Raw genomic sequence first — 18056 nt, forward strand, 5'->3', positions numbered from 1 at the left:
GTTGATCCTGATTTGAGACAGATCTTTAGTAGAAGTATTTTTCCCTCTGATATTAGTAAAAATCCTTCTAATGATGAACTAAGATGTTTATATCTCAATCACCATACTTGCAACATCTTAGTTGACTCTCTTTCTAGAAATGCTTATTTTTCCATCATGAGTAATGATAGTGATTTATTTGCTGATGCTCATGATTTATGGAATATAATTAAAGTAAAATATTTTGTGACAAATTGTGTTGCTCCGACTCCCTATATTGCTTGTGATACTAACCCGTCAAAGGGAGACGAAAAGCGTTGGCCACCAAACGATGAAACCACCTCATCAACAGGTTTGTCTTCCACTAGATGTCTCATTGCTAACAATGATGGTGGAGACAAAGGCCATGATGAGGAGGAATATGAGGAAGATAGCGAGGATGAATCTTCATCACCACAAGGTACATTTTCCTGTATTGCTTCCACGACATTAATGACAGGGAAAATGAGACTGACAATGTGGAAGAAGAGGAGATTCGCCGTTTCTACATCCATCTCAACAAAGAGGACAAAGCACTCTTGGTTAAGCTGCTGAGAAGGAACAAGGAACAAGGCGAGACGCTTCTCAGGCTAGAGGAGACACTCATCAAAACAAACGACAGCCTGGAGAAGATGACCAAAGAACATGAGGAGCTAAAGTACTCTCATGGGAATTTGGTCCAACGGTATGAATCTGTTTTAATTGAGCAAAGAAATAATCATGATGTATTATCTAATGTTGCTCAACTTAAAACTGAAAATTCTATGCTTAGGAGTCAAGTAGAAATGATAAACTTAGAAAAACTTGCTCTAGGTGAAGAGTATGATAAGTTATCATATTCTCATAATAAATTAGTTGATGACCATATCATGCTTGATATTGCTCATGAGGTAGTAATTACCAGCTTAAACTCATGTGAACCTCATTCTTGCACACGTGCACATTTGGATAATATATCACCATGTGCTAATCCCTGTCGCTCAAAAGGAAGCGAATGTTTGAATGAGCAACAAGTTGTAGGGTCAAAAAGGAAATTGCTTGGGAACAAGAAACAAAGACAATTAAGGAGAAGATGCCATGCTCAACTTCCTCAAGATATCTACGAACACGTGGTGAAGAAGCTTGAGGAAGGAGAAACCGCAGCAAGGGTCAAACTCCTTGAGAAAGATGTTCCTAAAGCAATAAGTGAAGCAATCAACATTAGACAAGAAAAAGGTAACAATTCAATAAGTCATGTTGTTTGCACTAACAATCTCTCTATGTCATCCAAGAACAAAAAGAGAAAAGGGAAAAGGAGGTGCTTTAAGTGCAACAAGTTAGGACACCTCATTGCGTCGTGTCCATACAACGACAAGGGTGAAGGGATAAGGAGATGCTTCGGATGCAATGACAAGAACCATACGATCACTTCTTGTCCGCTATTGATGAACCAAGCACGTGCACTCTCCGGGATGACCCCCACTAAGGAAAATGACAAACAACAAGCGTCATGTCAGGCTGAGCGACGCTTCTGCTATAAGTGTGGTGAGCAGGGTCATCTATCCAAGGTATGTAATAAAGGTGAGGTTCCTAAGCAAGTGAATTTGTCTCAATCTCATTCGCTTAGGAGACCCAAATCATATACTTGTGCTAGATCTATAACGAGATCACCTAGAACTAGCACAAAGACTATTTGGGTACCAAAGGCACTTTTAGTTGAACGTCATGGACCCATCCCGAGGTGGGTACCAAATTGTGCTAACTAGACCATGTAGGTGCCTTGAGATGGGCTGGAGACCATGGGACAGCTTAAGACGGTTATCTCAAACTCTATGCTTAAGCTATTAATTGTTTTGGTGTTTATTCATTGACCCAAGGTTGAATTATTGTGAGACACTAATCCCATGTTCATCTCAAGTGAAATAAGTTGTAGAGGTCCTTAATCATTATTGGTGAATCAAGCAAAGGACCTTGATTGCGCATCTGGCTCTCCAAAGGACGGTACCTGTGCTTCTTAAGTGCATTATCAGTATTACTCTTAAAAGTTGATTGTCGTGCTATCTGCCCTTGGAGTAGTTACGCTTTTAAGATTGCTCGTGTTGAACCTTGTTAATAATCGATTCATGATTTTAAATATCACATTCATGTTTGCTTAATCATGACTAGGTGCTCTATAAGTCATATCTTTTGAATCATTCATTGGGTAGCTTATCATTTGAGATATTTACCATGATTAATCCTTTATGTGTTCATGGATAAACCTGTATCCTTTTGTAAATCTTGCTATATGTGTGTAATGAGTAACCTATGTGTGCAAGCATGACATCTTGTTTAGTCCATGTTCACATGATTACCCTATTTTGGCACTATGTGTTATGCCTCTAATGCATCCTCTCGAGCTATGAAGTGCATAAACAATAGGGAACTTGTGGTAATAACTGGTGCTTTCATGGCCATACAGGTAAAAGGCAAAGGTATGGAAAATGGAACTATGCAATTTTATTAAATATCTTGAAGTTTCATTGATTATGATCATAGCTATGTTCTTGCATTTCATTGGTAGTATCTTGGCTTAGGTGACTTATGCCTTAAAATGTTGTTTCTCTTGGTGTACCTAAGAAAATTTTTCTTAATCTTGATTAGACATTGTGCTTTATTTGCATGATCTTGTCGTTTTCAATTGGCATATATGGTGAAATGATTATCATGTATGAAGCATGCCTAGGTTGCTTGTAAAATGTTATACTTCTTGAGGCATGCATTGTTGTATTAAGTCAACCTTTCATGTGGTATTCAATTGGTATCTATTTATGATGAAATTGATAGAGTATGCCTTGACCAAGATATGTTGTGATCCCCTCTAGTTCTGAGGAAGCTAGAATGTGCAAAGTGCAAGTTATTCAAATACTTGATGCACAAGTTTAGTGGGAGCACACATAACTTGTATCTTTTGAGACTAATTGTTTCTTGAGTGATCTTGTATAGTCTCAAGGTGAAAAAGGGAAGATGATCTAGAAATGGAGCAATCAGGACTTGGGTACCTCCATAAGTCAAGCATTTGGTATCTTAAGTTCAACAAGAAAAGGTCAGGATAAAGGATCAGGCACAAGTGTGAAGTAGCCTCCTAAAGATTAAAAACTTTCAAGATAGAAAGTACACCACAACATGGTAAAGGTACAAAAGGAAGTATTGATCTTTTTGTGTATATGTATCTTAATTTTACTCAAATGTTGGTAGTGCATATGTTTAATGAGTAAGGGGGAGTTTTGATAGTGTGTTTTTCCTCCTTAACACCCTGCTGTCCCTTGACATCATCCTATGTTCTTGCTTGAATATGGTTTTGGTGTTTGATGTCAAAGGGGGAGAATTTGTGCATTAAAGCTTATCTCAACCTGAGAGGAAAGCTTATCCTAAGGGGTGATGTGTTAGTTTGAGCATTGTTAGTGTGTTATTTTGTTATTGATAATTCTTATCATATGCTTCTTGCAGTATTATATGTGTTGCATCATATGGACTAGTGCCTCCGCTGCTATGAATTAATTGGCATCTAGTGTTTATTCTGTAATAGATATTCATGTGGGTAATGGTGCATGTGGTTAATGGATTAATGGTGCTTTAAGATTAATGGTGTTTTAAAATTGCTTTAAATTGGTATCCTAGTTTAAATTGGTATCTTAATGGTGAATAGTAGTAGGTTGATATCCCTGTGATATATCCACTCAATTGATTGGTGTTTAACTCTGTTTGTGTGCATTTGTGTGTTATAGCATCATGGTTTGATCCTTTGCACAATGCATCTCAAAAAGTGCTAAGGTGTAGAAATGCTTCAAACTGCCTAAGTATGTGCAAATTGGCATATAAGGCCAAAATTATGATTTTGAAGTAAGCACATATTTAGGGGGAGCATTCTGTAAACTTAGAATTCAAAATTTGTGCTTTAAATCTTATTCTTATGTAAGCTTTAATTGTGTTGCCATCAATCACCAAAAAGGGGGAGATTGAAAGCTCTCTTGTGAGTTTTGGTGTTTGGATGACAACCCAATTAAAGGACTAACAAGTGTGTTAAGTGTTGAACAGGTGATTAATGTAAAGCTAACAAGGTTCAACACAAGTGAACAAATGTGATGGTCCAAGAACTGGATTATGGATAGATAATGGACATCACAAGTAAGATGGACATTGCATAAAGTGAGACTCGGGTGCGTAGCTCGGAGACAACTGATCAAGCCAAGGATGGAGGCAAGAAGAGCTTCGAGGTACCAAGTGCACGGGAGAAGGTCAAAGAGGCTGAGGAACCCAAAGCCAAGGGTGAAGAAGAAGACTTGCAAAGTCAAGGGTGATCGAGTTGAGAAGAGCTATGGCACATCAAGGATCACTACATAGGGTCGTGACTTACAACCAATAAGGAAACATCTATGGTTATGTGGTGTAAGTCATAAGGCTCAAGATCAAGCTCTTAGAAGTGAACAAGGTCACTAGAAGGAGAACAAATGTCAAAATCAGGACTGGAAGCAGCCCAAAAGAGCTAAGTGCACCTTGACTTTCAGTTTGGGTTGTTCCTATGTTTGGAGATGTTCTATGTGACCTTTGCAGGATGTTGGAGCTAAGAAATGTCAATCTAGATCAAGTCAAGCTGACTTGATGATTTATGAGTCCAACATCAAAGCTCAAGCATGTCAAATGTTATAGATGTAAAAATCAAAGAGAAGGTATGTTTCTAGACTTAGTACATTGGTTTTTGTCTACTAATATATTTGTCTAAGTGTTAGAAACAGAAGGAAGAAGAAAAGAAAAGAAATGCAAAAGGCTTGGATGTGTACAGCAAAGTCTAAGCTCAGTCTGGCACACCGGACTGTCCGGTGGTGCACCGGACAGTGTCCCGTGCGGCAGGCTGAACTCCGGTGAAAAGGCCACTCTCGGGAGAAGTCTGGCGACGTTCGGCTATAGTTCACCGGACTGTCCGGTGGTGCACCGGACTGTCCGGTGAGCCAACGGTCGGCCGCGCAATCCGCGCGTGACGCGTGGCCGAGCCAACGGTCAGATGGGGGCACCGGACTGTCCGATGTGCACCGAACAGTGTCCGGTGCGCCAACGGCTCGAAGCCTGCAACGGTCGACTGCGTCAATTTTGGAAGGAAATCGGGCACCGGACTGTCCGGTGCGCAACCCGATAGAAGGCAAGAATTGCCTTCCTGGATTGCTCTCAACGGCCCCTAGGCCCCTTGGGTCTATAAAAGGGACTTCTAGGCGCCTCCAATTAAAAAAAGGGGCAGCTAACAAGTGTAGACATCACTCGAATCAATTCCCACTCTCCCTCTTGTGTGTATCTCTCTAGTTTGTGTAGAAGGCAAAGCTATAAGCCTTTAGAGAGTGGAGAAGTGCTGCTAAGAGCTAGAGCAAGGTCTTGAGCGTATCGTTACTCTGCCGGGGTGCTGTCAAGAAGTTTGTAAGCGGTCGCGGTTTTGTTGTAACCCAACTCAACATAGTGAAAGGCTCTATCTGTTATACTGACAGATCTGAGCAAACGGAGGAAGGAGTTGAAACAGACTCCAAGCCCAGGTGTGGCTAACTCCAACGAGGACTAGGCAAGCATTTCAGGCTTGGCCGAACCTCGGGATAAATCCTTGCATCTGTGTGCTCTGTTCTGTATTGTGCTCTGACTTTCTGTCTTACTCGCTTTTATATCTGCACTTCAATACTTACTCGTGGTACAAGCTATATTTGAAGTGCAGGGCTGCAACCTACTCGAAGGATTCTTTATTCCACTGCGTCCTAGTCTTCGAGTAGAGTAAGAATTTAAGTTTTAAAGTGATATTTTTTATTCGCCTATTCATCCCCCCTCTAGGCGACATCCAGATCCTGTTCCCGGGCCAAAGGGAACTTTCACTAGTCACGGCACCGTCGGTCCTGCATGTACTCTGTCTTGTCTCCATCATACCCACGCGCGTTTGGTTCAGCGGACCAGACCATGTTACCGACCCGGCTCTCTTTAATATCCGAAGCCTAGGGCTATATATATATATATATATATATATATATGACCGTTTCTTATCTAATGGATTATTAGATTAATAAGTAAGAGCATCTTCAAAAATATCCAATATTTAATCTCCCAATATATGTAAACTAGGATCTTTCCTCTAAAGTTTTTGGACCTAGCAAACAATGCATTCTCCAACAGTTCTCAATTGTTTTTGCTAAAATCCACCGATCCATATAGTGCTATGCGTACATTAATTAGAAGCAACAGAAGCGCAATGGATAGGTAAAGCGACGGACGGACGATGAAGAGACCGAAGGCGGTAGCTACCCGTTGGTGGCGGTGTGCATCAACAAGAACACAAGTCTCATTTCTGTTTCACAAAACACAAGCAATAAATAATTGTTTTCTTGCCTCCAATTCATAAAACGCAAGCAACATGAAAAACGAGCACATTACTATTGCTGTGCTGCGGCTGTGGTTGCATGTTCCAAACCCAGAGAATATTGTGCCCAGTACTATTGCTGCAGCAGCCAACTAAAAAAGGAGCATGCAGCTGAAATACGAGCAAGCTATCTGACGAAGCGGCTGCACCGGGTCGGAGCTGGGGATGAAGGGCAGCAGCATCTATCTCTTCTTCTTCTTCAGCACCACCAGCACACCACAGGCTTCTGCTTCCGCCGGAGTATTGTCCTCCCCGCATGTAGAGGAGACACTGCGGCCCGCATCAGTCACCGCCGAAGGATGGGGTGGTAGCTGCCATGGCGCCATGGCGGCCACGAGAGGAGAGGTGAGCGGTGGAGGCAAGAAGTGAGGAAAATGGCGTGCAACATAGCGGCGAAAATGTGTGCCGCAGAAGGGCAAGAGATATTCGCCCGCAGGAAAGTAAGGAGACCATGTAGGTGACTGTTGAAGGCATTTTTTTACTTTCTCTTTTTTCCTAAAATAAGAATTGGACCACGATTTTAAGGAGCTATTGTAGATGCTCTAGATGCTCTAAAGCCTGCAGCCTCAATTAGGCATGGGGCTACTTTTAAGCACCTGATTGATTCCACCCAATAAATTTTATTCACTATCATATGGGATATTTGGATGCTAATTGAAAGCATTAAATAAAGTCAAATAACAAAAATGATTAGATAAATGAGGACTAAACGATAAGACGAACCTAAACCTAATTAGTCAACGATTCACTTGTGTGATGCTATATTAAATATTTGCTAATCATAGGTTAATTATGTTTGTTAGTTTTGTCTCATAGTTTAGTCTTCAGCTATATAATTAATTTTATAATTCAAACTATATCACTCGTAATCTCTACTACTCTATATGTGTGTAGTGTAGTCGTCCACACTTTTGGTTCTGCCGTTGCGCGATACGCCCGCGATCCCCCCCGCGCTCGCAGCCCCCGCCATCCCGATTCCTCCGCCCGCTTCCCCTCCCCGCGCCCGCAGCCCCTGCCGCCATCCCGATTCCTCCGCCGCCCGCCATGGCCTCCCTCACCTCAACCAGTCAACCTCCACCTCACTCCTCTTCCTGCAAGCCCCAACATCTAGAAGCCACGTCCGGCATTGATCCAATCGGTTCACATCCCTCGAGATAATCCATGGCTGGGTGCTAGGGTTTACGGCTTCCTCCATTCGCGCCGACCCCTGGGCGCCGCGGGCTCGCAGAGCAGGATCGATAAGTTCGGTAAGGACACAGATCTTCGTTTCTTTCCCATTCCTCATTCGCGTCTGATGGAACGCCTAGGCTAGGCTCTGCCGCGTTGAGTTCGCTTAAATCCCAATTGGTTCTTCCGGCGCACGATGGAGGATGGGGAGACAGAGGAGGCACAGCGGGACGCGATCACGGCGAGGATGCGGGCTGGTAGGGGCGTGGACTGGTACAGAGTCCTCTAGGTGCTGCCTATGGATGACGCCCAGGTGGAACCGGCCATGGGGGCTCTGCCCAGCACCGAATTGGCCCTCAAGCTCGTCGACGAAGCTTACACGATGATGTCTGATCCAGAGAAGCGAGAGGGGTATGATTACACATGCCGGTTCGTTCGGTCCGGCCACATCGGGTGAGTTTACACATGCCGCACCACAACGGATCCTTCTTCAGCGGGACCCACCATCGATTTTGGTCGCGCGCCAGTCAATCGATGGAGGCTATTGGAATCTAATGGTTGAGTCCTACGCCGTCCTTGTTCTTCCCCGCGACCGCCACCCAGATCCTCCTCGCCTGACCTCTCCTTTCTCATTTTTAGGCCTTCCACTGTATCTGCAACAAAGAGAAGGATCCGAGGTTACTCCGTTCAGAGGAGCAAGGTAAGTCGACTGCCTCTGTATCCGTTTGTGCTATGCTCTAGGTTGGGATTAGTTCTGACCTGCAAATTTGGTCCCCTTGCTGTTAACTTCCATCTTGTATGAGGTCAAAAGAAAGGGAATAAGGAATGCTATCAGACCGTGTGAAATCGTTGCTCAGGTCAAACTTAATTACCAGGAGTTTGTTGCCATGATGAGGAACAATAGCCCTGAGATTATTCCAAATCGGAGGCGCATGTTCTAACTGTAGTTTGGTGCTCTCTTCCAACCAAATGAAGGTCCTAGCATCAACTATATTCACCGTTCTTATAGGAGTTGTTTCCTCCTATGTCTTGCATGGTGGTCAAGATATTTTAGCCCCTGTGTGTGCATGCTTTGATGCTGAATCAATGTCTGTAAGCTTGTTATCCACAGTTCTGTTTGGAGTAGGCAGTACAGCAGGTGTGCTCGTTAGTTATTCATTGGAATTGTTCTTGACATAATCCTTGATTTACTAATAGCATTGGATTCCGATGTTATTAACCTGTATTGTAAATGCGATTTGCAGATTCGCCACCAAATCCTTGGGAGCGTTCTAGAGCTGAAGGAGCATCTGGTCCTGCACCTTTCAAGCCCCCATCTGCTGGAAGCACCAGTGATGTTGTTGAAGCTTCCGGTACCGCTAAACCCGATGAAAATGTTACTGTGACAGAGAGGTGTGTCTTTCTTGTTTTTTTGGTGGCATCAAGATATTTTTGTTGTTTAAGAAATTCACTGATGTCTGTGCTACAACGAGCCTTTAGTATTTCTTTTGTGCATGGTATTTCTTTTGTGCACGAGTATTTAGTTTTTCTGCAGCGAGCCTTTAGTGTCCAACTGGTGTTTGTGCTTGAGCTGAAGTATGTCTGCAACAAGCCTTTAGGAATGTCGATATGCTCAAATGCTTAGTTGTGCATGAGTATTTCTGTTGCAAGCTTTAGATGCAGTGTTCTGGTCTTTAGTGCATGTATTTTATAGAATACTAACACTTCTATATTGTAGAATGCAATCTGATAGTTTATATAGGAACTGATAAACTTGATTGATCATTGGCATTATAGTACAACAAGTGCAACACCTTGTGAATTAATTTTGTACCTCATTGTCATTTATGGGTTGGCTGTCCATACATTGTATTACATGTTTTCTACAACCTGTTCATAGGTTTGCTCCAGCTTTAGCCTTTAGCTTGTAGGATGCAAATTCTGGATCTTTAATGTTGTATATACACTATCCATACACTGTATTGCATGTTTTCTTTCTTGTCAGCTTCTAATCCACGCATTATTCCATGTTTCTCAGGTATACATTAATGAGTGTTTGGATTAATGAACCATCTTTTCTGATTTCGGTTGTCCTTATCTCTATGGTTTGTTACTGAATAGCCTGCACAGAAGTTACCATGATGGATTAGAAGTTCGCATAGAGTGCCTCAGCCATCACCTCAAGAAAGTAGTGCTGAGAGGTTACAAGGAGAAAAAACATGAGAAGCAGCTTGCCATTTTCCTTATTTGTCATGCTAGGGTTCTATAGGTTTTCAAATTCTTGTGTGAAATTGACTGCAATAGGAAATGGTTGACAAACCAGAAAATATAGTTACAGGTGGGCAACCAAGCATCTTCGCGGACTCAATTTGTTTTTGAGAAATTCTCAATTTGTTTTGAGAAATTTAGCAAGAGCTACATCAGGTGTTTAAGCCAACAAGTAACATATCTTTAGTTGATCCATTCAATGCTTAATAACCCTGAACTCTTACATTAATGTTTTCTCCATTTTCATATCATTAATTTAATCACAGAGATAGAAAATAGGATCCTTTTCTGTAAACAGGATGAGGGGAAACCTGTGCAAAACTGTAATGTGTATTAGACTTGTTTAAAACTTGCATGAATTCTCTTTGAAACATGATTTATTTGAATGAGTTTACTTGCATGAATTCTCTATGAATCCCTTAAGTTCCTGAATACTTCTTTATTGTAGCCTATTTGTGCAGTCTTTAAACTCATAGAAAAATATTAGTGGCCAGTAACATTAGTAACAGAACATATTTTGGTTATGTACTTTTTATTCTTTGGTTCAACTATGTGCAGGACCAACTTCTTTTGCAACTCTTATTTATGCAGCAATTTTTGTTGTTCAAAATAGTAATTGCCATTACCATGTCCTCATGATCGTAGCTGGTGGACATGTAACACATGTTTGGGAATTAGGGGATTTCATCACCTCGTCGGAGGTGAGCTAGATGTTTGGAGAGGTAAAAACTGGTGCTTACTAATCAATTATTGTCACCACTATTGTGAATAACATTGCGCTGAGCTTTAATCACGATTTAGTAATGAAGTCTATGTTTCAAGTATAGAGTTGCAATCATATGATGTGCTCTCTTTTTTCCAAACCAACAAGACATTAATGAGATTCATGAACTGATTGTGCTGCTATCATATTGAACTGATTGTGCTGCTATCATATTCCTTTGGCACAGATGATTGGTGTATGGGCAATGTGCTTCTAGGAGCAAATGGGAAAGGCAACAAAGATGATTTATAAATATGTACAAGGCTGAGTTATTTATTTTTTCCTTGCATTGCTGTTATTTTCCATTTCCCACACCTGGGGTTCTCATGTTACCTCCGATTATAGCAAAAGTTTGCTAAGATGGGTGAAGTGTTTCTTGCAGGCACATCCTGGAGGTTTTCTTTTCACGAAGTTTGCCAGTAGTAGCCAGACTCTTTTTGACCTTTTCCCGGTAAAAAGTCCTTATCTTACTCTTTATTCTTGGTTTTTTTGTACGTACATGTTTAAAATTTTGGTAATCTGATGAACCATGATATTGACTTTATTTCCCTGATTTGCACTGTTTTAATTTAATATGATTTTTGAAAATGCAGGATAGCTTTGGTGGCAGGTTGCATGAAAGAAGCAAAGAAAGTCCGAAAACAATGAAACATCTAAATAAACTTTTCCCAAACAAAATTTTGATCTAGCTTCCACAGGTGATTATATCTATTGTCACACTCATTTGGTTGTTATTAATCATATTTTCTGACCTAAAGAATTAAATTTACAGGATGAAGCCCTACTTACAGATTGGAAGCAGCAGTTGGAAGCAGCTCGCACGGCAGGTGGATCTCAGCGCTAGGCAGGTGGAAGCGTGGTTCCAGAACACACATGTTCAGATAACACACATGTTCATGCTCATGCTGACCCCACACAGGTTCATATCGTCTTCTGCGTGTATGTAGTTGTTTCTTCTTCAATTCTCTTTGTGGAGGTTCTTGGGCAGCTCAGACACCAGCTCGTCATCGAGCTCCCCGAGGCTTGCCGTCGTGCTGCAGCAGCATGGCGATTGCAGTGCCAAGGACGATGGTGTAGTGGGATGACAGCGACGATCAAGCTCATGCAGGTCCTGGCATGGATTTAATCCTGAATTAATCCACAAGTGGATTCAATGGATCCCCTGCTGCCACTCTTTCCCCTGTGTGGTTTAATTACCTATTCAATAGTTCCCTGTCTCTCTTTTTGCTTGTTTAGTTAGCCCCAGCAAGCAGCCAGCAATCAAAACAGAGAAATCAAAACAACCGCAATTGTATTCATCCGCAATCAAAACAATTCGAAAACACAGCTGATATCAATGACAAGTGCATGTCAGTAATCTTCAATTCTGCTTCATACACGAACAATGATAATTGTGAGGGCTCTACATGATTAACTGAAACCTTCAGTTCTGCATGGGTGCCAATCTAGCCAATATAAGTGCTGAAGTGACTTGCTTCCAGCCATTTTTGACAAACAAATATAGCAGCTGTTTTGACAAACAAATAAGTTGCTTGCATGCTTTCAGTTTTGACAAACAAAAAAAATACTGCTTACAGAAAGAGAGCAGTTGTATTTAATCCTATCAGGCAGAGAAGTGGCTTTTAGTTTTTCAGCATCAGTTTTCAGACAAAAAACTGCTACCAAGCAGCAGTTCACACATCAGTTTTCAGCATCAGTTTGACTTTGATCCTGCCGACAATATCCTTGATGACCAAATGGAGCATCCCAAGAAATCCAACAAGCAAGGACGGTCACGTTAGGAGTTAAGAAAAAATAAAAATAAAAAGTTAGGGTACTATTTAGAAAGATAAAATCACTTATAAATACTATCAGTGTGAGATTAATTTGTGAGTATGGAGAAACCTGCTCAAAAGCAGTACTATAATAGCAAAGGAGTATTTTTGTTGTTTTGCTTCAAAATTGTATAATTTGTTCATCTATCTGTTACAAACTTACTTCATGTAAAGATGTTTTTTTTTGGAATTCTTTGATCAATGAAACACAGCTCTCCTGCGCTTTCTAAAAATATATATATTCAGAAATATAAAGTACTGGATATAATGGTGTATTGGATACATGATTAGTTGAGAAGATTCCTGGTTACATGGAGAAAGGTTAACTGATGGGTTAGGAACAACATTACACTAGTCATCACTATCAGTGATGTGGTCCTCATTAATGTCACTTGTTATGTGCCTGTGCTCATGTTATCAGAATCTTATTACTGATTACCAATGACGATCATTTTTCTATGTGATATGCTGATAGTGCTTCCTGGAGGCAGGTGTTTTCACCTGCGAGCAAAAAAGTAGTGTCATCACTTACACAGTCAAATTTCTTATAGGGAAGCATGTGGTCTGTAGTGTTTAAAATTTGCTCATTAGTTCTCTAAAAGTTGAACAAGTTCCTTCGCATTTGTTTTGGATTGCAGAATGAATACTTCTTCAGGTACAGAGATGACCGGAATGCAGCAGAAATTTTCAGAGCTAATGGTGATATAAATGGACTTAAATCACATTGTAATAGTCAGGTAAATCGCACAGCCTGTCTTCAATATGTCTGCAGTTAATATATCATTTAGGAGTAATGAGTTCTCAGCTAAAATGCAGTTAATATGCATGCCACTACTTTGTTAAAGCGAAGATGCATGCCACTTCTTCTAGAGCAAGTGAATGGGGGTATGAGTTGGATGTTTTAGGTCTCTGTTTGATGTGGGATGGAGACCATCAGAAGAGATTTGATCACCATTGAGGTATGGAGGGGAAGCAGTAGGAGTTCCAGGGGGAGAGTAGGGTACAAACAGAAGAGCATCGACAGGTATTACCTAAGTGGTCATTTCCTGTCTATCTGGGAGGGGATCCAGTGGTGTGGCTTGATCGGTGTATGGAGTATTTTACCATCTATAGTGTTCCAAAGTTCATGTGGGTTTCTGCAGCATCAATGCATTCCGATCCAAATGTTGCTCAATGGTGGAGATGTCATAAGCTGTGTCATGGCATGAGTATTTGGCAAGGGTTTGTTTCTGCTGCGACACAGAAATATGGTGTTGATGCTTATTCGAAGGCTCTGAGAAGACTTATGAATCTAAGGCAAACTAGAAATATCAAATGTGTATATTATTCATCATATTTGTTTGAGATTATTAATGTCATGCTTAGTGTTCGTGCCAATAGATAAGTTTGTAGTTGATGATAATATGTATTGTTTATTTTCATGTAATCATTATATACTAACTTTGGATCAAATAATTTGTATGCCGTCGCAACGCACGGCCATATACCTAGTAGATATTTAAACATTGACTTAGGAAACCAAACACACCTCCGAATATGACGGCGATGGCAACCGGCCCGCGAGCCCTGGATGCACGGTCAATTGAAGATGGTAGGTGCTAGTGCTACTGATTGATTACCGGCTATTAACAAAAGGAGGGGATCGGTCTGTCCCGTTGACTCAGTAAAAGTTTGTAGTAACAGTGCTAGCTAAACCTAATAACCCACACACACTACAGTGTCTACAGCACGAGTCGGTCAAGGAAAAGGGTTGCCCGATCGAGGAGGCTCGTCTCCATGTGGGTTGGCATTGCATGTGTAGCTTGACAGGGAATTAGAGAACCTTCGCAGCGGGATCGGCCATCATGTGTCCACCCCCGGGCCCCGGTTGTTGTTGCTCGTGTGGTCCAGCTGCCTAAATCACAGAACAAAGGTGTGGGGAAGAAGGCGAAGGCGAAGGCGAGATGGCGATGGAGAAGGCGAGAAGGGACGGGAATAAAGACCTGTCGGCGCGGCTGCCTCCGCTCGCTCGGTTTGGCAGGCCACGGCCATTTGAAACTGCCGGTGCCGGCGCATGCGTTTCCGTCAGTCTCTATCGCCCCGGCCTTTCCGCTTCTTCTTTCATCAGCTAGCAGTTCCGCATCGGGCCGGGGCCTTGCTTATACTAGCATCACACTAACAAAATCTGTCAAGCTCCCATCTCTAACCATAAATTAATAATCAGCATCCGATCGTGCTCCTAGCTAGCTAGGTCGTCTGTATTTTATTTGCACATTTATTTTTACACGAAATCGACCTTAGGGATTTTCTCTTTTTAAAAAAAAAAGAAAAAGAAGAAGAAAGCACGTAATAATCTACAGGTGCAAGTACGGAGTTATCTGCACTGCCTGTCGTCGGTCGGTCATGGTACCTCTGTGCCTTCCTAATTAACAAACAATGCACGATGCTCTTCACCATCAAGACCACATGCATCACAAGTGGTTCCTTCCGTCCAATAAAATACATCGGTAGAGCATTGGTACTGATCACTCACCTAATGACACTTGACCTACCACACATCCCACGAACGATTGAATAGAAATATAGAATAGAATAGAACACAGTATGCGCTTTCATTCCTGTACTGCATGCCATCTCACTGTCACTGTACTAGCTCCTACCAGTATTTTGATTGGTATTCACAAGTCAAAGCAGCGAAGGTGATCCCCCCTTCCCTTTTTTTAATCCCGCAAAGTTAGTAGGGGTGATCCAAGATGCAGTTTTAATTTGCAGGCACGGTGGTTGCATCGCGAGAGGAGATAGCCAGAGCAACCAATGACTTGGCTGACCAGAGCAACCAATGTTCTAGAGAAAGTTATGGAGATGGACTTTGATTGAATGTTATCAGTGATGCAAAATCCAGTATTTTCCTCAGCGGAAGTACAGAGATCTCAAGGCCGTGCATGTATTTGTGACGACGGTTTTCGTAAGAAAAATGAGCAGGGCCTGTTTAACAGTAGAGCCTTGCCGTGTTTAATTATTATTAGCGTAGCTATTTAGAGGGTGTTTGAATGCACTAGAACTAATTGTTAGTTAGCTAAAAAATGTTAGTAGAATTAGCTAGCCAACAAATAACTAACCGGCTATTAATTAATTTACCAAAAATAGCTAATATCCGAGCTATTAAAAAAAGGGAGTTTGGATGTATCAACTAATTTTAGCCACTAACTATTATCTCTAGCGCATTCAAACACCCCCTTACACTCGAAATTATTTCTTATTAGTGTCTCTAGGGATATAGCTTAGAGAATTGCACCATGGGACTTGGGAGAGCGACAAAGTGATTGATGACCGAGACGACCAACACCTCAAAGAAAAGGTACTAGAGAAGACTCATCGAAGGTTTACAAACCACATGCGGAGTCCAAGGCACAAGCGAGATGGAATCAAGCCAACACAAGGATCATGAAGAAACAAAGCAAAGTGAAGTGTTTTACTAGACAAAGTGACTAATCAACAAGCGAGACGGAATCAAGACAAAGTGATTGACGACTAATCAAGCAGTTTGTATCTCTTTCACGTGTAAGTTTTTGTATCGCGTTACTTTGGTTATGTACTTTACCTTCCTAGATTAGTCATTGGCTAGTGGATAGGTTTCAATCTAGGTTGTATATCTCCTTACGATTGAGATAACAACACTTAGTTAAAATTGTAGTTGCATATAAGATACTTTATTTATTGCATATTGACTAAGAGAAAATAGAGTGAAAGGAAATTAAGCTTACACCTAGTCCCTAATTAAATTTGGTGGTTGAATTGCCCAACACAAATAACTGGACTAACTAGTTTGCTCTAGTGTATAAGTTATACAGGTGCCAAAGGTTCACACTTAGCCAATAAAAAGACCAAGTATTGGGTTCAACAAAAGAGCAAAGGGACAACCGAAGGCACCTCTGGTCTGGCGCACCGGACTGTCTGGTGTGCCACCGGACATGTCCGGTGCACCAGAGGACTCCAGTGCAAACTCACCGTCTTCGGGAAAATCCAGAGGCAACTCCACTATAATTCACCGGTGCTCAAAGGAAGAGCGACCTCAGGAACTCGCCAGCTTCGGGAAGCTGCAACGGCTGCTCCGCTATAATTCACCGGACATGTCCGGTGTACACCGGACTGTCCGGTGTAACTGCGGCGCAACAGCTACGACGGCGCCAACGGCTACCTGCAGCGCATTTATTGCGCGCCAGCGCGCGCAGAGGTCAGGCACGCCCATGCTGGCGCACCGGACACTCTATAGTACATGTCCGGTGCGCCACCAGACATCCAGGCGGGCCCAGAAGACATAGTTCCAACGGTCGGAACCCAACGGCTTTGGTGACATGGCTGGCGCACCGGACTGTCCGGTGCACCATACGACAGCCAGCCTGCACCAAACGGCTAGTTTGGTGGTTGGGGCTATAAATACCCTCAACCACCCCACATTCAAGTCATCCAAGTTTTCCACTTCTCAACTACTTACAAGAGCTCTAGCATTCAATTCTAGACACACCAAAGTGATCAAATCGTCTCCAAACTCCACACGACGCCCTAGTGATTAGTGAGAGAGATTTGCTTGTGTTCTTTCGAGCTCTTGCGCTTGGATTGCTTTCTTCCTTCTTTGATTCTTCATTGCGATCAAACTCACTTGTAATTGAGGCAAGAGACACCAATCTTGTGGTGGTCCTTGTGGGAACTTTGTGTTCCAAGCATTTGAGAAGAGAAAACTCACTCGGTCCGAGGGACCGTTTGAGAGAGGGAAAGGGTTGAAAGAGACCCGGTCTTTGTGACCACCTCAACGGGGAGTAGGTTTGCGAGAACCGAACCTCGGTAAAACAAATCCACGTGTCACTCTCTTCATTCGCTTGTGATTTGTTTTGCGCCCTCTCTCTCGGACTCATTATTATTTCTAACGCTAACTCGTCTCGTAGTTGTGATTATTTTTGAGAATTTCAGTTTCGCCCTATTCACCCCCCCTCTAGGCGACTTTCAATTGGTATCAGAGCCCGGTGCTTCATTAGAGCCTAACCGCTCGAAGTGATGTCGGGAGATCACACCAAGAGGGAGATGGAGACCGGCGACAAGCCCACTACGAGTCACGGAGCACCTCATCGGAAGAGTCCCGCACCAAGAGGAAGGAGAAGAAGAAGGACTCCTCCAAAGGGAAGAAGTCTTCTTCACACCACAAAGAGAAGAAGGAAAAATCTTCTTCCCACAAGCCGCATCGGAGTGGGGACAAGAAAAAGAGGATGAGGAAGGTGGTCTACTACGAGACCGATTCTTCATCGACATCCACCTCCGGCTCCGACGCGGCGTCCGTCACTTCTAAGCGCCAAGAGCGTAAGAAGTATAGTAAGATCCCCTTACGCTACCCTCGCATTCCTAAACATACACCTTTGCTTTCCGTCCCATTAGGCAAACCACCAACGTTTGATGGTGAAGACTATGCTAGGTGGAGTGATTTAATGCGATTTCATCTAACCTCACTCCACAAAAGTATATGGGATGTTGTTGAGTTTGGTGTACAGGTACCATCCGTAGGGGATGAAGACTATGATACGGATGAAGTGGCCCAAATCGAGCACTTCAACTCCCAAGCCACAACCATACTCCTCGCCTCTCTAAGTAGAGAGGAATATAACAAGGTGCAAGG

At 42.4% G+C, this 18056-nt stretch overlaps 2 long non-coding RNA genes across 3 annotated transcripts; one reads left to right on the forward strand and one right to left on the reverse strand.

The window, feature by feature from the left end:
- Window positions 1–4693: 4693 nt before the first annotated feature.
- On the forward strand, window positions 4694–11410 carry LOC103647317 (uncharacterized). The gene is made up of 4 exons (XR_562758.3): window positions 4694–4706; window positions 10981–11049; window positions 11192–11296; window positions 11371–11410. It is a non-coding gene; the product is annotated as an uncharacterized lncRNA (long non-coding RNA).
- A 192-nt stretch (window positions 11411–11602) lies between these two features.
- Window positions 11603–14550, reverse strand: LOC103647316 (uncharacterized). Of its 2 annotated transcripts, XR_562757.3 has the most exons (4): window positions 14395–14550; window positions 13941–14306; window positions 11796–12913; window positions 11603–11709 (listed from the first exon to the last, which is right to left on the reverse strand). It is a non-coding gene; the product is annotated as an uncharacterized lncRNA (long non-coding RNA). The 2 variants fall into 2 exon arrangements; XR_002749963.2 differs by having other exon boundaries at window positions 11796–14306.
- Between the last annotated feature and the right edge of the window lie 3506 nt (window positions 14551–18056).

This window comes from Zea mays, chromosome 2, assembly GCF_902167145.1.
Source record: "Zea mays cultivar B73 chromosome 2, Zm-B73-REFERENCE-NAM-5.0, whole genome shotgun sequence".
Lineage (NCBI taxonomy): Eukaryota > Viridiplantae > Streptophyta > Magnoliopsida > Poales > Poaceae > Zea > Zea mays.